Source organism: Amblyomma mixtum, chromosome 3 (genome assembly GCF_055824585.1).
Source record: "Amblyomma mixtum isolate Tamu chromosome 3, ASM5582458v1, whole genome shotgun sequence".
Taxonomy (NCBI): domain Eukaryota; kingdom Metazoa; phylum Arthropoda; class Arachnida; order Ixodida; family Ixodidae; genus Amblyomma; species Amblyomma mixtum.
Window position 1 is genome coordinate 244961123 of NC_143014.1, and position 25934 is coordinate 244987056.

A 25934-nucleotide genomic window follows, 5' to 3' on the forward strand; every position below is an offset into this window, starting at 1 on the left:
AGGGGCCAGGCTATAATAAGGCAGGAAGCTATCTGTACAGCATGCACTAGATATGCCTATACAACCTACTTCCTCTCCCGTTGTTGCTTTCTGTAAATTTCACAGAACTTGATCATAGCGTACTGTGGGGTGCACCGGTGGCAAGTTGGCATGTCGAAACTGTGCTAAGGGACGACGACAGAGCAAGAATTGCTACCCTGTGCAGTGATGTTGTTACCATCGTCTTTGTTCCTAGCGTTGCTTTACCAGCTCCACAGGGCTTATTTTGCAGTCTGCAAGTAGTCATGTCTGTAGCAAGCAGTCACAGGCAAATGAAGGTGGTAGCAGACAGACATATGCAAGTGCATCGACGAGATCTTCTCAAAGCTTTGAGAATGGCTTGTTAAACAAAGTGCTGCGGCTGACCCAGGAAGCACCGCTGAACAACCACTTAACACCAATAAGGCCGATTTCGCAAGCAGCTCTGCAACAATAGCATTGCGAACACATCCAGTTTCGTACCACTGATCCCCGGATCGAAAAGGACCATGAGCAAAATCAACAACAGACACTGTCATTGCCTATGAGGTGCTTCAAGACCACTGTATTTTTCTGATTGCAGTGGAAACCAACATCCCACTTGAACTGAATACTGCCAAGCATTTGTCAATATTGACTTAACACTGCTATGCAAAAAGAGAAAAAAAGCAATGGCAAAGGTTTTCTCAATATTTTTTCTTTTTCATCAAGACTCGTTATGCTCAACTTGCTCTGTGGTCAGTTTTGATTGCATAAGCTGCTGCCACACTTTTTTTTTTTCTGCGCTACATCAATTGAAATGCTCATGAAAAACAGACTTATGAGTTGGCACATATTAGAGATTTGTACACTGTCAATCAGTCGTGATTCAAAAGCGGCAATGATTCTTGTTTCCATGTTGTTACAACCTAAACCGAAATGGCTAGCGGAAGTGTTCAGTCACCCATTCATCACGCCGATATGTTTATTGCAGGCAAATGTGCGCACAGCCGGCAGGAAATAAAAAGAAATGACGCTCCCGAAGATACATTTGCACTGCACCGATGTTTTAACACAGGTTACACAGTTTCTCCGGCGAGTCGTAACCCGAGTACCCATCATCACAAAACGTACTGAATGGAGCACCAAAGCGCAGAGGATGGCGACATCGCTGTTGTCGCCGCAAAACAGTCCTACGGCCGTGCAGCCAAGCTCGCGTCGCGTCACGTCGCACACACGGCAATTCTCAAGCACAGTGCCAACACGAATCGCGAACAAAATGGTAACGAATGCGTAGCCAGCAACAACGTCATGTGCACGCTTCGGTCGCGATCACTGCAACCATCGCAACGAATGCGACTAGCTGCACAACGCCACGCTCATTTCAGCATTCGGAAAGCACGGCGTGCGTAGTGAGCTCTCGAAGGCGCACATTTCACTGCCTTGACGTAAAAGCACTCGCTTCGATCGCAATCACTTTCACTACGCGGACACTAGTCACTGTGCTACGCAGCTCATGCACGCACAAAAGTTCACCGTGAGCAGCTGTTGTTCGCCGCTGTGCGTGATGATCCTCGCAGGAATTAGGAACCCTTGCAGCAACCACAAACAGCTCCATATAAACACTTCGTGACACAGCCAACGCGTAGGTCTTGCGTCGGTTTGAAGAGGCGCTCTGTCAACTACATCAGCGTCGATTTCAACTCGGGAAACTGTCGCTGCTCGCCGCTGCTGCACGCGGAGAAGTTCGCAGTCGCTCTGAACACTCGTAATATCAACATGTGGCCAATATAGTATGCCTCGCGGCATAGGTGCCACCACTACAGCCACGACCTATGCCTCGCTCCCTAGTTCAGTCGACGGACGGCCATCTTGCCCGGCAGGAGCGGATGCCTACGTCACGTAAAAAGCAGCCAATCGCTGCAATTCGGTCGCCGGGCGGTTCGCTCGTCCGCCCCAAAGTTGAAGTTCACCAACTTTCCTTCCGCCTGCCGAACGGGGCGAATGCCTATTGTCTGGTCGTTCGGTCCGCCAGTCCGCCTGCCTGGCGGATCCGCTTACGCGCGCGCGGAGGAGCTGAAACTGCCAGGATTGATTGGCTACAGCGGCCCAACGAGGTGTGCACTGGTGGTATGCCAAGCAGTCCCGTGTCGTGATCCCACTCACCCTGACGGAAAAACCTCGCACAGCCCTATATGTGAGAAACACGCTCCTGCATGATATCATCCCGGTAGAAGACATTGTAAACGACGCAGTTGAGTGCTGTGTTCTCATAGCGCGCATTCGTAACACCAACATCGCAGAGTCTTTTTTTTTTTATTCGTGAAGTCTGCCTTGAGGCATAAGTTGAGAAAAGGGGGAGTGGAATGTAGGTTACAGAAAGTTAAAAGAAGGAGTGTAGACCAGTTTCGGCGAGGTACTCGCATAGGCTGCTGGTGAAGTGATTGTCCATAGTCCACTTCACAGAGTCCCCGTCGCGGTTCCACCACAGGCCGACCTCCCTGAGGAGCCGTTTTCTAATAGGGGCCGTCGCTGGGCAAGTCCACAACAGGTGCCGCACATCACAAATGTCCGGTGCAGCGCCGCAGTGAGGGCACCTGTCAGTTGCTGGCAGATATTTATCACCCCACCGATAACGGACAGATGGGGTCAGGGCCGCCCCTGCCCGAATCCGGCGCACTGATACCTCCTCCTGCCGAGTTAGACTACGGGGGAGAGGGTGCGAACACGGAGGAATTAGAGCGCGTGTTCGCTGGCGCAGAGCTTGTGAATCGGAGACATGGGACAGGAACGGATCTGGGGGAAGAGGGGAAGGTGGCGGGTCGTCTGATGTGTCAATGTGAGTCATAGCATCTGCTTGAATGTTATGTGGATCGTGAGCATGACCGCGAATCCAGTGTATGCGTACAGGACATGGGTATTTTGCGCAGAGTAGGTGAATTGATAGTGTAATCTGGAATGTGCGTCGAACAGCCTTAAGCTGTTTAAGGGCGGCGAGGGAGTCTGTATAAATATGAACTGCATTGAATGTGGGAACGAGCGGAAGGGAAGCAATGGCATTGTAAATGGCTTGAAGTTCCAATGCCAGGGGGGTACATGTATCTGCGGTGTACGTCGCACGAGAGTTGAGATGCGGATGGGAGGGACTATATAGAGCAGTAACTCCCCGCTCTGCAGTATGTGATGCATCGGTGTACAATATGCACCCTTCAGGCAGATGCGCGGCTGATACCGACCACGGAGGGAGCGTCTTTAAACGATGAAGTTGTAGAGACTGTTTGCGAGCTCTGTTTGCCACCCGCTGGTCGATGAGTTCACTGAGAGTATTAATTTGGGCGAACTCCTGAAGCACGGGTATGGGTGTCAAACGAGGCAAAAATGTTATTGCGCGCATAGCCTCACGATTGATAGCTTCAAGGGAGTCCCACTGTCTGCGGGTGAGACGTTGAAATTGTGCCTGGTATATTATCCGTGGCTGAAGGATAGAGCGCACAAGCTGGCGGGCCGTATGAGCACGTGCGCCACCAGATCGCATAGCTATGCGACGAATCAGACCTATAGTAGCGTGAGCTGATTTACGTGTGGCTGTCAGCCAAGGGGTGCCAGTCCCAGAGGTATGAAGGAGGAGGCCAAGAATACGAACAGTTTCTACCTGAGGAATCGGAGAACTATCTACTGTAAAGTTTAAAGGGACTGCTTTCCGTAAGCCGGCTTTGTTTCCAATGCGAATGAAACATGACTTAGTAGGCGAGAGGGTTAGACCCAGAGGTGGGAGGCGAGATGTCAAGACATCTAGCGCATGTTGGAGGGCCGACTGATGGATAGACGCATCTGGGTGACAGCACCACAAGGTTATGTCATCGGCGTACGCAAGCACACGGATAGAAGGGATGGTTTCTAGGGCTCTAACAAGAGGAATAAAAGCCACATTGAATAATGTGGGGGCGAGAACGGAGCCCTGGGGCACTCCTCTATTGGAAGTGAAGTTACCAAAGGGCTTTCCATGGACCCGTACACTGAAGGTTCGATTTGTTAAAAAGGCGTGAATGGATAGGAGAAACCGGTGAGGGAGACCAAGAGTTTGAAGGGAGGCAAGAATGGCAGAGTGAAGGATGTTATCATATGCCTTTGTTATGTCTGTCGCGATCACCGTTCGAACGAGGTGACTCTGCGGAGAGTGGTGAAGCACGTCAGTAGCCAAAGTAGCAAGACCATCCTCCGTTCCAATTTGGGGACGGAAACCTATTTGGGAATCTGGGTAACAATCGTGTGATTCTAGCCACCACGACAAACGTGCGGCGAGAATGCTTTCGTAAAGCTTGCAGATGGTAGGCGTGAGAGAAATTGGACGAAGGGCCGAAAGAGATACTGGAGGCTGACCTGACTTGGGTATTGGGACCACAATAGAATGCTTCCACTCTCCAGGGATGACACCAGAACGCCACACTTGGTTGAAAATATCCAGTAGGGTTTGCAAAGCAGACCCATCCAAGTTACGGAATAAAGAGTTTGGTATGCCGTCGTGCCCGGGAGAAGTGGTAGTCTTGAGGCGTTCAATGGAGGCTAGCAATTCTGCCATAGTTAGATCAGAAGTAACCTCATCGGAAGGCTCTGTAACCGATAAGACTGGAGGAGACATCGCAGAGTCAAGTGTACACGTTCTACCAGCTACACAGAGGGATGCAAGTTTTCTCACCGCGCTCACAAATCGACTCGGAAACGATTCTATCTTATATTGGGTCTTCAATGCACAGAATGCCACCTGGGGATGTGCTAACACTGACCGACGAGGACGCCAACTCCTAGCAGCCGCTGACAGTGCAAACTAAACATTATAAACTCTGGAAGCCCCACTCGCGTGTAGAGAGTGGGCTAACACAGACTTAACTCTTGTCTCCGGAATGTGTTCCTACCAGTGGAAGTGGGAACCGGACACTCAGGGCTCTGATCACCTTCCCTATAGTTCTCGTCCCTTCATATACGAGAACAGCGTCCTCGTATACAGCGTCCGTGCAGCAACTCGCACATATAACGTTGTGAAGTGGGATGTGTTTCGCGGTTTGTGCCGTGTTGCGCAGCTCATCACGACAGACATTTTCACCCACGTCGTTTCATGCGCGCGTGCGGCCACCGTGCGCTGCACAGTCCCAGCGGGCGCACCGGCGCAGACAAAGTTCCTCAACCTGCGAGCGGCACGAAGAGTAGCGCAGCGTAGAGCTTCGCGCACTCAAAAACCAGAGCATTGGACTTTATGCAACGCCTGTCACTGGGCACACCTGTATCCAACTCTCAACGACACCCGCAGACCAGGACGGGCATGGAAAATTTTTCATGCTATGTTACACCCCCCTGTTTCCCGTTGTCCTGCCCTGGACGTCGCCATCGCTCGTGGCATCGACGTGACTGCCGTGGCCGAAGCCATGGCAGAACACTTCTGAACACCGAACGGTGCGTCGTACAGCCTTGCGCTACAAAGCTCACCTGTCCCGGCTATCACTGACCAATTTGCACGCATCATTGATGATTTGTGCAGTGTCGAAATTGCCCCCCACCGCACGAGCTCAACAATGCCCTCCAACGCCGCCGAAGATGCAGCCGCAGTGCCCCTGGCGCCGATGGGATCACGTATCAAATGCTGTTCAACATTTACACGTAGCAACGACTAGCTCTGTTCGCAGCATACAACAAAGTTTGGACCACCGGCAGCATTCCTGGTGGTGGTGGAAAACATTTATGTACAGATACACTTCAGTAGGTTATGCATGAGCTGCCCCAAAGGGGGACAACCCTTACAAGTACTATAGGTGGAGGTCCCTAGTTCGGGACCCCCATGGCGTCGGCCGCCGCCCGGGCTCGCGCGACCAGGGCCCGTTGGGTCTGCAGGTCAGAGCAGCCGAGCAAGGTCGCCTCGCACTCCTCCCGGGTTGGGTTGAGGTGAGGGGCGATACCAGGGTTGGAGGGGCAGGCCACACCATGTGGTAAATGTCCGAAGACTTCTCCGCCCAATGCGGACAGCTGCCAGAGAAAGAAGGGTGCTTGAGAGCTGCGGGCACAGCAAAGTATTTGTATACAGGCGAAGCAAAAGCCGCTGCTCCGCCTTTGAGAGACCTTTACACGAGCGGGGAGAAAGACCGTGGCCAGATTGATAAAGTAAAACAGCGTCTTTGAAGGAGTAACTTCGGGAGTGAATTCTAGCTCCTTCAACGACAGCCGAAATCGCTCCCCTTCATCTCGCCGCGGACATCATTGCTGAGCAACCTCAACTGACGCGGGTGGCAATGTTGACCGACTCACGCGTCGCTCTCATGCAACTGCAACACCCGGAACGCAACCTGTGTGCAATGGCTTCATCAGAAACTGTCTGCTACTTGCGCCCGAGGCTGTCATCTTATTCTTCGATGGATACCGTCACACGTGGGAGTGCCTGGGAACGAGTCTGCTGACAGACTGGCCAAAGCTGCTCATTCCAACTCCTCTGCCCCAAATTCGGACGCTATTTAGGCCTTCGATGTGGCTCGCCACATCATCCGCTACAATGCAAGCCTCTCCCACCCGGACGCACGCGTCGCATCGCGAAGGATGCCTTGTCCTCTCCCACTCCACGCGTTCGGTAACGCAGCCCTTTCCGTCCTCCTGCGGCTTCGAATTGGATGCGTGTGGACGGCGGAGCGCCGCCAACCCCTCACCGGAGAGGGCGAGTCTCTCTGCGCGGAACGGCGGCGACAAAACTGTCGAACACCGGCTGTGCCTGTGCCCTGCTCACGCGACGGGGCGTGCGGAGATGTGCTCCGAATACCGCAAGCCTGGTCTCCCATCGGACAGTGTCGGTGCCCTGACCTTCCCACAAGGCCCCCTCCGAAAAGCCCAAAGTGCGCTGTCAGCTCTTGTCAGTTTCATCGACAAAGTGGGCCTGCACAGACGCTTCTAAGACAATGCAGCGTCCCCTCCTGCTCACTGGCTTCGTTTCCCCCACAACGACTCACACGTGACCCGCCGACCCGCCTTTGTGGCTTTGTGCGATGGCGCCCCCGCTGTTTGTGCTTTCCCAGTGCCCTTCTGATTATCCCGACCTTCTCTCTTTTCCTCCCCTTCCCCTTGTGCAGCGCAGCGAAGGTGATCTCAAGCAAGAGAGACAGTTCGACATGCTGCACAGAATTATTTCCCATTCATAAGAACCACACATATAAGAACGAACGGCGCAAGGCCAAGTGAGAGGCGGACACGCCGGAGCAGAGATAGGAACGCCTGGCCAAGACACGGTGTCGGGACGCAAAGCGGCGTGCCCTGGCCTCACTGGAACGCGATGCGACGATGGAGGACAACATGAAGGCCCGCCGTGTAACCGATCACGTGATTAGACTGAGTGAAAGTGCAAGTGCGACTCGGACATTCGAAGCCGACTTCACGAACAATCCCTTTGGCTTTACCTCCCGCTATGTATATCCTGGCCACTGCCAACTTCTTCCTCAATGAAGGACAAAATATCAGCAACTCTCAATATGAGCACGAATAGGAACAGCCTTGTTTATCGCCGATGTTATTACATTCACCATTTTTCGAGTTCTTGTTGATTTGAGTCTGCATCAATTATTTCTTATTTTTCTTTTGGCGAAAAACGGGGTCTAGGCTTCTTCCCGTAACGTCCTGTGTATAACATAAGCGCTGTTCACGTGTTCTACCACGAGCACTGTTTGTCGACCAAGCACACGACGCACTGTGGGACAGTAATTCGATGCAGTATTACCAGAGTCTTTCCTAAACTTCGTAAGTCACATTTCCTGCATAGCAAAACCACATTTACCATGGTGTTGCGGCCCGCTAGAGGCAGGAGTTCGGTGCAGCACTGAGGACTGGCAAAGCTGCGTTACAGCCTTCCGTCTCGACTGCTGCGAGGGGGTAGCGCGTTTCAGCTGCGAAGAAATGGCTTGGCAAAGCTGCGCCTATCCCTTTGCACGAAAGGCGCGCGACGTGTTTCTGACAATACATTTGTCCAGTGCTACACCCCATTTCTGTCCCCCAAAACAAGTTTGGCCTGAATGGTAAAGACCCTTCCTCTGTAAAGAGAAGTTGGCTTCGAGAGTTTTGCAAATTAAGGGTCGTTTCTACAGAAATTCCCACGTCATCCCAGCGGGCCCCGGCCTGAATCGAGAACATGGAGTCTCGTTCTGAAGTCGATTAAGTGCAATAAGTACAGCGCTGCCAAATTACTGCGTGAATGGCATGTCCACAGGCTCGTCAAGCTGGTCAACCACATCTGTGGACACATGCGATGCCAACACTCCTCTTGACAATTCCCTAAAGCAAGCCCACGAAGCTATTGTGGAGGGTTTTATAATGGCCGCACACCGGCGTATTTCTTTCCCGCAGAGCAAATCTGTAGTTGAGACTGGCGGCCGCCAGAGGAAAGAGGCCCATTATGTTCGTAACGTGTTTCTTGTCCTCGCAAGCATCTGTATACATAAATTAATAAATATTGTTTGCTCGATTCAATATTCATATTTTAAGCGCTGACCAGATTTCGTGACACACCAGTTGCAAGGCCTACAAGTCAACTTTACTGTATGGCGAAAGTTCCTGTACCATGTCGGCATGGCCTCACCTCGAGGATTTAGTCCTTAGGAGCAACGGTGCCTTTTCTAGTCCGAGCAGATGTGTGAGCACTGCCTGCGGACGCCTACCGCACTGTATGAGAGTCGGCCCCTGACTCAAGGACGCTGAACCAGACGTTGTCTTCTCGAAGGACAGAGATGCGTACGATGACCATGTTTGTAGGAAGTGCCATCACTGCTCCTAATTATGTGTCCTGATGTGGAAAGGGAATGTTCGCACCCCAGAATGACCAGCTCCCAAGGAAAACGAAATTCCCGCCTCATGCCGCGGCAAAAAAAAAAAATCCTGCCAAAGCCAACCCAGTCCAATCCTCAAGTCGCCAGCTTCGGCGCCAAGGTTTTTTTTTTGTCGCGGGTTGCGTTCGGGCGTAGTTTTTTGTATTGCGCCTTGCGTGACCTTTTCGTGCTGTGGTTCTTCGAATATGCCACAAAATTGGTGTGCGACCTGCGCGCTTCTAGAGACCTTCTGAAGATATTGGACGTCGTACTGCGCCTTGCACCACGCCGTGACAACGCCGGCATCAACATGGAAGAAAGAATGACCTGTTGTGATTGCTTAAGAATGTGAGTAAAGTCCTTGAAATGATCTTCCAGAGCGTTGTGGTGGGGTGCGTGAAGTGCTGGAAATGGTGCTGAGTGTTGTGTGACAACTTCTTCGGAGTACAGTGGAAGTTCAAGTTCGGCGCAACGGCTTCCGCGAGTGCGCTGTTTTCACGTGACCGCAGGCTTTTCACGCAACCACGGAAACCGTCGCTTCGCGCCCATAACTCCCTCTCCGCAGCGAAGCAGTTCTGATATGAAGTACAGTTGCTTGTTTTTAATCGCATGGTATCGTTGGGCTCATTATTGCGATGAATGGGACCAACGCGCGGAAAGCACTGTGTATTGGAACGACGTATGCTCCTCAGTGGCGGTGTTTGTGTGTGTATGCGTGTGTCCGTGCGTGCGTGCGTGCGCGCGCGCGCGCGTTTGTGTGTGTGTGTGTGTGTGTGCGCGCGTGCGTGCGTGCGTGCGTGCAGGGTATAATTCCAAGCTGAACAAAACATGGTCTGCCGATTCCACGTTACAAATGGGCACAGTACGCAATCGTTCAGTGCGTGGAAGTAGCGTGATGATGTAGCTCCAACTGCTGGGGTGCGCACTTAGCATGCACAAGAAATGTTGCTGATGAGTTTCGCTTCACAAATAACTTTTGCTGATCACTCTCCGGCGTTGTTCGCTCAGAGAATTTTAAGCATTTTGTGTGCACTGGCTTTGATTAATTGTTTTTTTGTGACATTTCAAGCATACTTTGAACTGGTGCAGTATGAATCTTTACTAAGAAAAAAAATGGTAACACACTTACACCTTCCAGCATGTCGCTGCACTGCGCTGCGAATTCTTTCATTTTTGTAATTGCGCACTTTGGACTGCACCATCGCAAACTGCATGTAATGTTTTTGACTGTGGTTTTAAATATTTTTATTTCTAAATACTCTATGCGTGCAATGGTGACAAATGCAGTTTTGCCAGAGTTCTTCAATGAGAGAAGTGCTGAGACTTGGGTTTCGCAGAGATGTGTAGTTGGAGCTTCCACTCGCTATAGTGTCATGCTGTACAAAGATTACTGTTTTACATTACGTTTTGTCATGTCTGTGGTTTTGGCACGGGTTCATTTGCCTGGCTATATTATCATTGCTTTTCTGCAGCAACTGGAACATAGTTTTATTGGTCTCCCTACCAGAGCTTGAGATTGTGGGGTTCTAATGTGTGTCTGTAACAGAAGGAAGTCATTTAAATGGATGCGAAGGATTATATTGGCTAGCGGTTTAAAATAGTTATGTGACATTGTTAATACACATTCTGTCTTTCTACAACTGTTTCAGCAGTGTCAACACAGCATCAGTGGAGCAGGAAAATGAAAAGTTTTCTAACTGTAGCAGGATCAGAATCCATGAAGTTCTCTCCAAGGGGGGTTGTTCGGTGTCACCATCTTGTCAGATGCTTAGTGACTGCAATTACTGTGTTTGAGGAGGAACCCAGATGTAGACGCTTTGTGCTGCCTGTGAGCTTTTCAGGTTGGTTCACAGCTGTTCTCACAGTTTTCACTGCGCCTAATTTTCTTACTGCAATTAACCAGTCACTCGTAAGACACAGAAGGTGAATTAGATTTCTAAAACAGAAGGTGAATTAGTTTTTAAAAACAAGCGGTTGTGAATGTCGCTGCATTATAGTGGTAATAAATATTGTTATGCATTAGAAGAATAGTGTTACAGGCAAATATAATAGTTATTATTCATTGTAATGAAATATTCCAATATGGCAGAGGTAGTAGTCAGAGCTGGATGGTGTTTACAGTTCTTTTGTAAAGGAACATTTCATTTACTTTGAAATAATATTTTCTGTGTTGTGCTGTTTGCACTCTTTGCAAACCTAGATGGCCAGAGTGCTACTGCTTGGAGATACTCATATGATTGCTGCTTCTGTTTGCATTAGTGTGAAAGCAGTTGTGTACTAGGCCTCACTGACCGTTCTTTCTTTGGCCTATATGCAGATGTCTGGGTACTTTAGACTGGCAAGCCTCGGTGGTGCCTACCTGATACCTCCTCGTCTCTGCACAGACAACAATGATGCACCTAATATGCTACCAGCCAGGTCACATCATTGGCTTACTGCAAGTCATCAGAGCATTTTATGAAAGAAAATACTGAGATCTATGCAATTGAATGATTGTACTGTGGTTTGCACACAATGAAGATCACATCCAAAGCTTGGCTGGAAGGGCCGATATGAATTAATAACTGCCTCCTTATGACCAATATTTATTTTAAAAATCATGCACTCATTTAAAAGATATCAAATACAAGCTAAATATGTCTGCTGTATCGTGGTTAGAAAGGAAGGCCACATATTGGGCATATGCATATTTAAAATGTGTGCTTTGAGTTCTATTTTAATATCCCTGCACACTTATCATCCTTATGATTTACTACAAAGGAATGAAATGCACATCAAAGAGATTGGTTTTTGAAATATTTGTTTTGTTTCTCCTCTAAACTGTATTCTTTTTGTTCACATTTTTCTTTTATTTCACATGATGCCCACAGCATATCATACCTTTCTTGAGCAGTGAATTTGGCAGCCTGCTTCTGATGACCTCAGATGTTGGAAGCAAGCTAGCCATTTTCAATCCAGGCAGCACTTAAACGTAGTGTGGGAAAGCATGTGCATAGGTATAATATTAGTTGCCTGGTGACAGCAGCACTTCACTGAAAAAAGGGGGCTGTAGAAGATACATAAACAGCTTCTGTCGTCACCTAACAAGGACTATCGAACTGCTGACTGTAAAACGTCCTATTCTGGCTGCCCTCTATTCCCTATGGTTAGACAAAGTTGTACATGTAAAGCCATGCAGGAAAAGTCAAGTGATGGGTACATAAGAAAAGAATCATGCATTTTGTTGTGCACAGTCAGGGATTTTATGTACAGCTTTTTTGTGGTTAATAGCGGGTAGTGAAACAAGGCATAATTGAAATGCCAAACAAGGCGCACCCTTTTACTGTTGAGTAATATGCATGATGGTTATCTGGCTTATTATTGCTCAGTATCAGACATTAAGTACTCCTTGAAATTTGAATTCTCCTGAGACGATTTTTAGTCATGTAGAGTAGAAATGATTGTTGCACTTTTTCTTTTGCTCTAATTAATAATTTATTCTGCTTAAAGAAGTATAGACACCTTAATTTTGGGTGAGCATTTTCTGCTTTGTAATTATGCATAAGGCATTATTATACATGGACTATCATATGGTATTCTGGTACGACCACTGAATCATTTTATCGAATTTATTTCTCTCACTGTTTGTTTCAACTTCTGAACGATGCCTGTGACATCAATGTGTGCTTATAGGTCACATGAGACAAACTGCGGTATAATCACTGCAATGCCTTAGCCAGCCGGTCTCAACAGCCGGAATGACAACAAATGTAGTGCTGTTTTTTTTCATTTGACCTCTGAGCACACTTTAACGTTACATTCGTTGTTTGGCTGTTGAAACGAAGCAGCAAGACAGAAAAATTCAATTATAATTTATTTATCGGGCTTAGGTGAATACCAACCAGTAATCCATGCCCAGTAGTGTCTTCCACATCATTGTAGAGAAGAAAACATTCCACCAAAATTAGGTGTCTTTACTCTTTTAATAAGAGGCAGTTTAATACTGAACAGCAGAGCTTGCTTGTGCTCGTTAAAACAATTTTGACCCCTTCATCATGTTCACTTCTTTATATTGTGCTCACAATGCTTGAATAGCTGTAAATGTTATCCTTTCAGAATGCTGCATAAGGGTACACAGTGCTTTCTAACTATAATTCTCACAGAATTAACTTGCAGCTAGCCTTTTGCTGTGGCGCGCCACCGCGGTGGCTCAGTGGTTACGGCGCTCGGCTGCTGACCCAAAAGACATTCGACCCGGGCCGCAGCAGTCGAATTTCGATGGAGGTGAAATTCTAGAGGCCCATGTGCTGTGCGAGGTCGTGCAGATTGAAGAAGCACAGGGGGTCAATTTCCGGAGCCCTTCACTACGGCGTCCCTCATAGCCTCAGTCGCTTTGGGACTTTTAATCCCCATAAACCTTTCGCTGTGGCTCTGACTAGGATTTTGCACGTGATGTAGGGCATAAATGAATAAAAATTAAGGTAGGCTCATTCTAAGTGGTATCCAAGCCGAAAGGGTATTTGTTTTCAGTTGGTACGCCGCTGCTTTTTCACCAAAACATGCTCCCTTTAAAATCTGCTCTTTGTAGCACAGTGGTGGAGAAAATAATTTTAATCTAAGTTACCTGGTTGTCTCAAAATAAAATGTGCTGGTACTGCTTATATGCCATGCCTCCTCTCAGTTATTTTATCATAATTGCTGCAAATTACTAAGGCTCACCAGGAGCTGTAAACATCGATTTCCATAAGCTTCTGTACAAGTTGCTAAGTGAAATATAGTTCACGTCATGTGGAGTGCTGTAGCTCCGTATAATTTGCATGCTTGCAGCAATAACAGTGGTTACATCGTGTATGTACAGGCTCTTTTTCTTCCCACCAGGAAACAGAGATCAATGTGTAATCCCATTCCAGAGCAATGCAGTGACCAAATGCCTTGCAGAATTCCTTGCAGATTCAAAAGAAGCAGTCTGCAGCAAAAAAAAAGTGTGAAAAAGGATTCATAAATAACTCCCGAGGAACATTCTAGAGTCTTACAGTGTGTCTCTTCAAAGCCATTAGCTAAGCTTCTGCAGGAATGTGGTGGCCAGTTAGTTACTGGAACTCATTACTCAAATATTATTTGGTCAAAAGTGTCATATTCAGTGAAATGAATGCTTTTAAATGGATTCCTATGAAATACTTTTACTAGTTTGAAAAGTGAGTTGTTAGTGTTTCTTTTAAAGGACATCAGCCATGCTTGTATAACAATATGGTGACCTGTCAGTTATTGAAACATTTTACCGAAATTCTACACAGATTCTACGCAGATTCAGAATGAAACGAGTACACTGAAAAGGGTTTCTAAACATACGCTCAAGGAGGCTCTAAATCAAGTCATTACAGTATTTCTTTCAAAGGAGGTTAGCCGTGTTCCTATAACACCACGATGACCAATTAGGTATTGAAACTTTGGATAAAATTCTACTCAGATATAAAAGATACACATTACATTCTAATGATTAAATTTGAAAGATTGTTCTAAGGAATCGCTAAAGCAATTTTTGTAAGGGGTGACTCCAGTTGTGTTTTTATGTGCCGCGTTTGTTGCCACTAACTTTTTGGTGGCAATTAGCAATGGACACGTCGAGGCGACGGCCTGTTGTGTTTTCAGTTGAGAGTATGCGGCTATCTGGAGGGAAGGGCCAGCGGAATAAATCAGGACATGAATGTGTGCAACACGTTCCCACAATGATATACATGCTTTCAAAGTGATTAGGCCTTGTGCTTGGATAGAGCGTTCACCATAAACGTGATTTAAAGACATCCTAGTCTAAATCAAGAGGAAGAAATAGGCTTCTGCAGGCAACCATAGCAGGCAGCAGCACCAAGTTAGGTAGCCAGATGAGATTAAGAAGTTTGCAGGGATATGGTGGCCACAGCTGGCAGAGGATAAGGTTAATTGGAGTGCCATGGGAGAGGCCTTTGCCCTGCAGTGGTCGTAGTCAGGCTGATGATGATGAGTGTGACAAAATTTTTGTGTGATCAGTTGTGTCAGTTACCTCTCTCGATATTGTGAGTTTGCCTGTGTTAATGCTCAAGCCGAAATGGCTACCCTTCAGAGAAAGTTGACAATGTGGAGGCGACAACGCGAATGTAATAGGGGACACTCGAGAAAAGTCCATGTTCTACGTAGCCTTTTCTTTTTCTTTATATATCCATCCCAGCTATCGGACACCATATACATGTTCCCAATCGAGGGCCTCAGAAACTCTCACGCATGCATTCTGCTAAGCAGCCCGCCAGTAAACGGATGCTCACATGTGACTCGAACGACATACATCGAAATATACAGGGTCTGTTCTGAAAGTACTAGGACGCATTTTTTTTTACAAAATTTCTTCAAGAGAATAGTACAAATGATTAGAATTTTTCAAAGTAGCACCCTTCCACACCTACACGCTGCTGCCAATGAGTTTTGGAGTTTTCGTGCGCCGCCAGGAATGCCTGAACCGGAGTGCTGTTTAGCTCCTTCGTCACGGCCTGTTGAACCGCCTCTACCGATCCGTGATGTTTCCCCTTGAGCGTCGATTTTATTCTCCGGAATAGAAAAAAGTGGCGGGGCCAAGTCGGGGCTGTAGGGGACCTGAGGCAGCGTTGCCGCCTTGTACTGGGCAAAGAATCGGGGTCCTCATTCACATGATGAAGAAGATCCTGGCAGATCGCTTTCCGGTTGCCTTTTGCTCCTCTGACAACACTCCCGGCACCAACTTCGGGAACACTTTCTTCATGGCTAAGTTTTCTGTCACGGTCTAAAAAACTTGGGTTTGAGAAATGCTCATGTCATCAGCAGTCATTCTGATACTCATCCTACGATCACTGTTCAGTAAATGTTTCACTCGCTACACATTTTCGTTGGTCTTGCTGGTCGAAGGGCGTCTGAAGCGGTCGTCTTCCTCCACTCTTTCCTTACTTTCTCGGAAAAGCTTGTGCCACTCAAAAAACACCTGATCTACCCATGGAAGCGTCACCGTAGGCCTCCTTAATCATGTCGTGAGTCTCTTTGCCCGTTTTACAAAGATTTACACAAAATTTGGTCGCGTATCGCTGATCCAGTAAATGCTCTGTGATTCTGCGTGACGAGACGTTTCGACAGGGGTTCACAGTACAAGCCACCTGCTCTCTTCAACGGCCGAGAGCCGACTGCCGATTTTCCCCAGCATTCCCAATATTCCCTTTCAACGATCCTGCACGCGCAAACCACCTCTCGTCTGCCCGTTCGCCCAGAAAAAAAACAGTCCTACTACTTTCAGAACAGACCCTGTATGTTGACAGAAGCTTAGAGAAGCATAAGTCTATTGTCTGTTTTGTGGGGGACCTATGGGGGCATAGTATGTTGTTTTTCTTTTCTGAAACTTCACATAATTTTGGTGATGAAATTACAAAAAGTCTTTATTCATAGATACCCCTCTTTTCCTAATTGTGTGTAAGCAGGGACGGGTTGCAACGTGGAAAAAAGATCATTAGTACAACGCATTTGGTTACAAGACAGTTGGTTCCACACTGTTATGGTTCTTGCAATAATCAATTAACGTAAGCGTTTGTTCACCAAACCAAATTTTTTCACCGAATCCACTTGCCTACCTCTTCATGGAGTTTTTGGGTGTGTAATGCATTTTTAATTTTTATTAGCCATGAAAGCAGAGAGGTTATATGCCTTGATTCTTTGCCGAGGTTTTCTTCAGCCACAAGTTTTTTTATGCAATTTTTGCAAACCGTAGTGCTCTTTCGTTTGCAGGTAACAATTTTCAATGTTCTGATTGTGACTTTTTTTGACAGTGCAGCTGAAAATGCCTGTCATTCATGCCCGACTACTTTGCTAGAGGAAGCTAAATAGCATATATAGAAGACTGGAAGATATCTTGAGGCATGTGTATGAAATATATAGCACACAAAGTGGCCAGAGGCAAATCGAATTTGTGACATGTAACATTCTGTAAAGTGGCTCAGATACCTAAAGGGCCTCTTCACTGCAAGTACTGCTTATAGATTTTTTGTTTGTGCAAATATTCTTCCTTCAAAATTCACATCACGCATCTACGAGGTCTTTTAGAAAAGTATCCGACCTTATTTTTTTTTGCGAATACCTGATGGATATGAAACAAGCGCGCTTGCACCAGCAGACCTTGAACTGTCGTGCGCATTCACGAATTTTTTCCCGCCTGCCGATAGCGTCAGTCGCTGGGAGGCAGCGTTTGAGTGAGGTAGTGCGCAGTGCTCTCGTCGGTTTTTTAGTGCAAGCAAAATGGCGGTGCGACAGGAGCAGCGCTAATGCATCAAATTTTGCCAGAAACGGGCGACAGCCAAGTGGAAACCATTCGGAATATTTAGACGGTTTTCGGTGATGATGCTTAGAGCAGCAAACAAATTAAGCAATAGTACAACTGGTTTAAAGATGGCCGCACATCGGTGGAGAGCGAGCCACGCTCCGGTCGGCCATCAACATGCCGAAATGGCCAGGTCATTGCCGAAGTAAACGCTGTGGTGATGAGGGATCGTCGTGTGACTATCCGAGAAATTGCGGAAGAGGTGGACATCAGCAGTTTTTCTTTACATTCCATTATCACCGAAGATTTGGCCATGAAGAGAGTTGCGGCAAAATTCGCGCCGAAGCTGCTCACGGTGGAGCAAAAGCAGCTTTGTGTTGAAGTCTCGCAGGGCACGCTGGATTCCATAAACAGTGACCCCGACTTCATCAACACCATAACCACTGGTGACGAGTCTTGGGTGTACGGGTACGACCCGGAAACCAAATCCCAGTCGTCACAGCAGAAGCATTCCACGTCCCCAAGACCAAAGAAGGCCTGCCAAATGCTCAGCAACGTCAAAGTGATGCTGACTGCTTTCTTGGACTCTCGCTGTGTGGCAAACCACGAGTACGCATGCCCCAGGGTCAAACAATGACCAAAGACTCAAACAGGGATGTCCTCCGTCGCCTACGTGATGCTGTGCGGCGCAAGAGACCGGAGTTGTGGTCAACAGGAAATTGGCGCATCCATCTCGACAATGCTCCTGAACATTCTTCGCACTTGATTAAGACTTTTTTGGTGAAAAACCAGACCCCTGTAGTTCAACAGGCTTCTTACTCTCTTGATATGGCCCCCTGCGACTTCTGGTTGTTTCCCAAAACCAAGAGGCCATTGAAAGAAGCGCGATTTCAGACAAGAGAGGACATTATGGCTGCAACGACAGCTGAGCTAAACTCCATTCCGAAAAAGGCCTTTTCGGAATGCTTCCAACAGTAGCAGCACATCTGGGAGAAGTGTGTTGAGTCCCACGGAGACTACTTTGAAGGTAGTTAGGTTTGCAACGCTCCAGTTATGCCATTTTTTTTTCTTCGGCCAAAGGTCGGATACTTTTCTAACAGACCTCGTATCTATTCCTTACTCAGATCTAAAGAAGTGAATCTATCTGCACCCTAGCTGTGGCTTCTTCAACCACGAAAGATAACAGTGTATCTGTTTCATAGAAAAATGGCAAGAAATAGAGCCAAGGTCTTGAGATGTGCAGGATAGGTATCACTTCAGTTCTCTTGGGGTGCTCTCCTGATGGCGTCGGCCGTTTGTCATGGAGGTGGTGTGGAGGGCAAGAGATGGTTTGGAGACCATATGCCCAATGAAGCTGCAAAATTTCTTTAATAGTTACCTTGAATGGCACCATATGAAAGAGGCCCCTCATCTTCTGCAGTCAATACCTTTGCTATAATAGTGTACATTTTGAGGCCACTCCATTCCAGGCATTGAAAACCTTGATTGACGAAACGTACATGGTACAAGTCATGTCACAGTTCCTTAAGGAAGTAAGGTATTTGGCATCCCTAATTGATGTTGGCTTTCACACAGGTAGTTCATAAACTATTAATTTTTCAGTCACCATCCTGCAGCTTAACACAGTGTGCATCCACATTGGTAAATACTGCATAAATTTACCCGAATATACGCAAATTGTAAACTAGGGCCACGCTCTGCGTATGAGTTAAACCTGTACAGCATACAGTGAAATACCACCGGAATGAATGCCAATTTATCAGTTAAACATTTTCTGGAACCTCATGTCCATCACACGTTGTATCTGGTAGGCTGTAGTTTGGCTTCATAACTTCAGAATGACTTATGCTGTCAAGAAGACTTCATGTGGCTGTATGAAACCTGATGTCACTTTAATGCCCCTCAAATTTCTTATCTCATTTAGATATTTTAGATATTTGCTTTCAATCTGGTCGCTGTTTGTATTCTGTAGCTCTGCACGGATTCACATCAACAATGTTTTTGTATTGGTGCTCTGTAATTAGTTCAACTGAGGTTTCACTGTGCTACGATGTTCACCAGTGTTGTGTGGGTACTGTTGGCGGAGATTGGTATGCATTCTCTACACTGGGCTCAAATAATTGTGATAACGTTTTGCAAGTGAATGTGTGTGATTGCTGTGAAGTAGTGGTTGGAATGGTTGAGATAAGAGTGCCATAAGACAGCAGTGTAATTTTTTCAAAAATAAATACAACTTTGCACTTAGTGTGAACACTAGTCTCATTTATTTATTTATCAAACTGTGCTGTTTGATGCAAATGGTATCACTGACACTTAACTGTACTGTTCCCTCCCTGCTTAAAACTAGGAGAGGGCTTTGATGTGTTTGGCACAGCCGTATAAGTGAAAACTGGTGTGTAATTCTTCTGTGGTTTATATTAAAAATATTCCATGCATAGTGTCTGTGTGAATATGCTTACTCATGAAAATACAACATAATTCCTTCTCAGTACAAGCTGATTATAATGGTACTTTGGTCGAGGCAGCAGAACACTACTATAAAAACTGAAAATTCAAGAAAATAATCTTGTGTACGTCAACTCGAAGTGAAGGCTTAAGGTAAGCGCAGCTCCAGTGGTGGTGCAGACTATGTGGGTATGTAGCAGCCAATAGCTATGTTAATAACCTTGTCTCTGTGTGTGGTTAAGTTTTCCATTTGATGTAAGCCACTGTAGAGCAAGCCTTAACACATGCTTGTGAGTAATGCCACATGGCTTCTGTATCATATTTTCCCCAAACTTACCATTTTATTCTCGGGCACAACTCGAACATTGCCACACTTGTTGCAGTTGCCCACTAATCCTTAGGGAGAAGTAAACTACGAAAGTGAGACTAGCGTAGGAAATAATATCAAGAGAAGTACGTACATTGGATGCAGATGCATTATTATGTACAGCAGGTCCCTATCATGGGGACACAGAAACACCAGTGCCTTGTTATGACAGTGTGCAAATCTACTGACAGGAATTCCTGACAGCCTCCTTGGTTAACTCGCTGCTGAGCCTGTGTGGCTTATTATTCAGTGCTTAGCAGGTTTTTAACATCAAGTGTGGCTTGGTATGAATGTTAAAACTGTTGTGCATGTGGACGCACATCAAATCTAGAAGGAGCTCCTCCATGCCACCGTGACACCTCCTTCCGAGCGAGTAACGCATGCCTTCCAGCGCGCGTCTCTGCTTACCCACTGCTCTGTGCGTGGACTTGGCTTCTAGGCGTGCCGGCTAGTCGTCGCTTTGCTGGACTCCACGCAAAACAAATACGCGGCTCATGTCTCAAGGGCAAACATTTACAGTCCGCCGAGCGGCGCCGAACATGCGAACGATCTCGCAAGTGACGCTCGTCACAGTTACTCGTGCAGTCCAGTATTGAGCCCTGTGCCACTGGCTCGTTGAGAATATATTCGGTGAAATAAGCAGACAATCATAGATTGCTCCCCTGCACGCATTTAGCGATCGCTTTAACTTAACAGGACGAGCTTGAAGTGGGGTATGATCCGTGTAGTTCCAGTTCTTTATGTGCACCGACGTTGCGATCGCAAAGGTGAATATGAGCACAACAGCTTGCAAGACTTTCGGTCCTTTGGATACTTGGAAAGGTGAAATCGTACCCCCAGAAGTGGCGAAAATAGTACGGTCGGTGTGACTTTTACCAAATCCGCGGAAAAAGCAGTACGTCCAATCCTCCGGGGCCGATCGTTAGCACGAAGAACATTTATTAGACGATGTGCCCCTGTGTCGACACGGACTGCGGAAGGATGCAGATTTGTTTTTCCCTTCGATTTTTTCGTATTGTTTTCTTTTAGCACGTGATTCCAATAGGCTGCCGATGGGCTTCTGCTACTGGACCTCCACTCTTCGTTTCTTTTGCCTGCGCCGCCAGGTGCTGCATGGACAAGTTCATTCGCGAATGCCACTCTAACATTCTGGAACCAATGGTACACTGAAAAGAAATTAATAGAAGAATCGAATATAAATGAAAATATTAGGCATGCAGAATGATGGCAAAAAAGTACTTGTGTGGTCATCTTCCAAGTGTAACGAATAAGAAGCAGCAGCAGAGCAGCGCGTGGCAACGCAGCGCGTGCATAACTCGCGCGACAGCGTGTCATCGTTCCTTTGTGCTGCGGCCGTCGTCATTCTCACACGGCCAGTGACTGCGGCAGGACTTGTTGTGGGTGAGTGGCATTTCTCTTCTTGCTGGTCCTCAACTGACTGCCACGGCGGAGCCGTTAGCACCGTTTCTCAATTCTGCGCTGTCCTAATTATTCGTGCTGATTTAGCAGCATTCCCTTAGGCAAATTTTCGAGGAGTCTTGCTTTCTCGTACCGGGAGTTCGAACGCCACCCTCACCATCCCATTGTGATGCAGTGCCACGTTTCACAACGCATGACAATCGTCTTGAGCCTTTAGCGCTGAGCGCATTGGCCTCTGTTGTCAGAAGCTGAATGCTTTTCAGATGAGGCAGCGAAAAGAACTGCTAGTTCTGCAGAGCGCTTTGAAAAGGGACTTCGCGTTCCGGTGGTCGATACCGGGCGCTCATTTTACATTCGGCTGCCTCGCAGCGTCGCCCTCCAGCATGCAGCTAGGCAGACTGGATAATTTCATAGGCTATCTCGTCGTCTATAGTAGATCTAACCTTGAAATGCAGCGCAGGAAAAGCGTGACGTATTATAGAACTGCTCATATAAGTTGGTACCCGCAATGGAGTCTTGAATAGCAGCAGATATTAGCCATTTTGAACATTCAGGCTTATCTCGTCGTTGAGAATAGACGCACAGAATGCACTGCAGGAAATGCGTATCGTATTACAGAACTGCTTATAGACAATGGTAGCTGCAATGGAGTCTTGAAAAGCCTCCGAGATTACCCACTTTTTCTTTCGCACATTTTCTCTTGCGAGCCAGAGCGCGAGGCGGCGGCATCCTTCGCAGCTTTCTGTGTGGCGACGCGCGTGACAAGCTGTCGCCACGTGCTGAAAGAAGCGGGTTGGCGCCAGCACGTGCTGCGCAGAACGCTAGAACGTTCGCCTAGGCCGGTCGCCGCTGCCGCTGCTGCGTCGACAGGCTGTAGGTCGCGGTTGTGTGGTAGGAAGAACACGGAATAATCCAGATTAATCATGACATGCACTACGGCATCCTTTTTCTTCTTTCCCTCCTTTCCTGATAACATTACAAATACGACAGCTGCCATACCTGCGCATTCTTTCCTTCGAAAACCAATTTTTTTCTTCGGGGTCGATCTCCGCGAAAATTTACTGCGCAAGACGAACGGATGAAATATTAGAAACTTTTAGGTGGGCATACGCTCCCCTGCTTAATAATTAAGTAATTCAAATGTTTTTCGGGGGAAAGGAAATGGCGCAGTACCTGTCAGACTTATCTCTGTGGACACCTGAACCGCGCCGTAAGGGAAGGGATAAAGGAGGCACGGAGAGAACAAAGGCAGGAAGAGGTGCTGTAATCGCAGTGCAGGGCTCTGGAATAATTTCGACCACCTGGGGATCTCTAACGTGCACTGACATCACAAAGAACATGGGCGCCTTTTTGCGTTTCTCCTCCATAGAAACGCTGACACCGCGGTAGGGTTCGAACCTAGGTACTCCGACTCAATAGCCGAGCGCCCTACCCACTGAGCCACCGCGGCAGGGCACGCCTGCTCGCCCGTTTTGGAATAAATACCTGTCACCGCTGGATTCTTTGACGCCATAGCTCGCTCAAATGGTAGCGGTTTGGTTATATTTCGCACACGCTATCCCGCACGTAGAGGTATAAGCGATAAGTTAGCCCTGTTTTGCAGATAATTTGGCGATTTTCAAGCTCAGTGTTTTCCTTGTTACAACGACACCTGGCGAAGCAGTTCTCATTCAGGTCATTTTCATGTTTTACATTTTCTTCTAATCGCATAATTTTTCTTCTTGGAACAAAAAAAGGCTCGTAATGCGCCCACTCTCGTTATGAGTAATTTAAGGATGAAACCTTCTTCAACTCAGCGTTGATGTGCTTTAACGTGTTATCACTAGATGGGGCTACCATTTACACATGCCCCTGCGGGACACCACGGGACGGCCAAGTAAAAGTTTCGTGTTTACGCTATTTACCAACGTTACTAGAGTTGGTTCCAGTAACGTTGCTATTTACGAGTTGGTTCCAGTAACGTTGCTATTTACCAACGTTACTAGAACAAACTGAGTTTCACAGCTCTGCCCGGAGAGCTGTCCCAAGTGGCGGTCGCGCGAACTAGTGGCGCTGCGATCGAGTCTTGCTCCCTCGTCGCCGCTCGCTGCGGCTCGCTGGCTCTACCGCGCCCTTCGCTCGCGACAGCCGTTTTGTGTCGTCTGCTTGTCAGTTAATTTTAAGGCGAAAGCCTTTAATGCCTCATACTGTCGTTAGCAGCCGTGTCGGCAGATATGTCCGCGTTTCGGCGTCACTACTTAAAAAAAACTGTCGAGGCTGAGAATCGAACCAGGGCCTTTGACATTTGAAGTCACTAACTACTCATTTGGCATTTGAATTAATCATTAACTCATGACGAGTTAGTCATGATTGGTTAATGACTAGCTATCCAGTCATGACTGGTTAGTCATTAATCACTCATGACTAGTTAGTCATGATTTGTTAGCCATGACTAGTTATTCATTAACTAGTCATGACTGATTAGTCGTTAGTCATGGTCAGTCATGACTGGTTAGTCGTTAGTCATGGTCAGTCATGGCTGGTTAGTCATGAGTAACCATGACTAATGACACATTAGTCATGACTGGTTAGTCATTAGGCAGTCGACTGGTTAGTCATAAACCACTCATGACTAGTTATGACTGGTTAGTCATGACTGTTTTGTCATGACCAACGTTACAAGAACCTAGTTCTGGTAATGTTGGTCATGACTAGCTAGTCTTTAGCCAGACGTGACTAGTTCGTCATAAACCAATCATGACTAGTTGGTCATGACTACCTGGTCATGACTAGGTAGTCATTAACCAGTCATCAATTAACTAGACATGACTACTAGTTAGTCATTAAGCAGTCATGACTGGTTAGCCATTAGTCATTGTTAGTCATGACTAACCATGACCAATGACTGATTAGTCATGACTAGTTAGTCATCAAGCAATCATGACTAGGTAGTCATTAACCAGTCGTGACTAGTTAGTCATTAACCAGTCGTGACTAGTTATGACTGGTTAATGACTGGTTTGCAATCGCTGGTTAGTCATGACTAGCTAGTCATTAACCAGACATGACTAGTTCTTCATTTACCAATCATGACTGGTTTGTCATCGCTGGTTAGTCATGACTAGCTAGTCATTAACCAGACATGACTAGTTAGTCAATAACCAATCGTGACTAGTAAGGCATGGGTCAAGTCATGACCCAGTTAGTCATGAATGCTTAGTCATGACTAGTTAGTAATGAACCAGTCATGGCTAGTCATGACTGGTTAGCCGCTAGTCATGGTTAGGCATGACTGGTTAATCATGACTAACCATGACCAATTACTAATTAGTCATGACTGGTTAGTTATTAAGTAGTCATGACTAGTTAGTCATTAACCAGCCATTAGTAGTTGTGACTGGTTAGTCATGACTGGTTTGTCATGACTAGCCAGTCATTAACCAGACATGACTAGTTCGTAATTGATCAATCATGACTAGTTATTCGTGGGTCATGACTAATTAGTCTCGACCCAATTTGTCATGGCTAGCCAAACCAAGTCACCCCATAGCCGCCTCGTGTGTGCCAACGGCCGTGCGGCCAAAGTTGCGTGGCAAGGCTTTCGCCTTTCGCACTTTAGATCGTCAACGTGGCCCCTGAATTTTTGTTAGTATTTTGTGACATCGGGCCTCTTCATGTTGACCTGCTTTGCACCGGGATGCAATAGCGGGTATCCCAACGATGACTCCACGGACAGGCATTTCAGCGTTTTTGCAATTTTTTCACAATATTAACAGCCTAATTTCGCATCACACAAACGTGTTCTCCAAGATAACACGCAGCTTCGAAGGAAAAGCTGCCGTAGTGGATTGTATTGGATTGGAAAACTTTATTCACCGGCAAAAAGTGATTTAAGGTGAGTTCTTGGTCGCGCAAGATGGCCGTCAGCCCGTGGCTTACGGCGACCTCGATGGCTCGCTCCACTGCCCGGAGTTGGATACCCGGGTCGGAGCTGAGCAGCACGGCCTCCCACTGCTCGGAAGTTAGGAGCTGAATTAGGTCTGGGGGAGGTGGATCCTCTGGACAGTTCCACAGGATGTGGTCTAGTGTGGCTCTGTCGCCGCACTTGTTACATTGGGGGGAGTATTGCCCGGGGTACATGAGCGAAAGTACCGCCGGGTTCGGGTGGGAATGGGTTTGCAAGCGACGCCAGGTGGTCTCCTGGGTCTTCGTGAGCGATTTATGCGGTGGAGGGAAGATACGTCTTTCGAGGCGAAAGTGGTGTGTTATGTCGTGAAACGAGTTCAGGCCATCCCTCGAGAAACTCGAGTCAGAGGAGCCCACTGCCCGGCCGACGAAACCTCGGGCGTAATCGTGGGCTGCCTCGTTCCCCGGGTTGCCCGAGTGGGCTGGAACCCATAACAACTCGATCTCCCTTGCGGGGGTGCGGCGGGTGCTTTTGAGGATTTCGAGGGAGATGGGGGAGACGCGGCCCCTCGCAAAGTTGCGTATGGCTGCTTTGGAATCGCTGAAAATAATGTCAGCTGATGTGTTGGCTATGGCTATTGCAATTGCCGCTTCCTCCGCCGTCTCGGAGGAGGTGGTGTGTATCGTGGCGGCTGTTAGGGGCGAACCGGTCCCG

The 25934-nt window shown here is 47.4% G+C and overlaps 1 protein-coding gene and 1 long non-coding RNA gene across 4 annotated transcripts in view; both read left to right on the forward strand.

Annotated features, from left to right (window-relative positions):
• The first annotated feature begins 8931 nt into the window (after positions 1-8931).
• LOC149354225 (uncharacterized) lies at positions 8932-19354 on the forward strand. Its single transcript, XR_016291243.1, has 2 exons — positions 8932-9170; positions 11140-19354. It is a non-coding gene; the product is annotated as an uncharacterized LOC149354225 (long non-coding RNA).
• Positions 19355-21189: 1835 nt separating this feature from the next.
• The window catches only part of LOC149354226 (uncharacterized), a 40419-nt gene continuing 35674 nt past the window's right edge, over positions 21190-25934 (forward strand). For all 3 annotated transcript variants that reach the window (XM_089577476.1, XM_089577474.1, XM_089577475.1), the window contains exon 1: positions 21190-21316. The gene's annotated coding sequence lies outside the window, so the exon portion shown is untranslated. The remainder of the gene's footprint in view (positions 21317-25934) is intronic.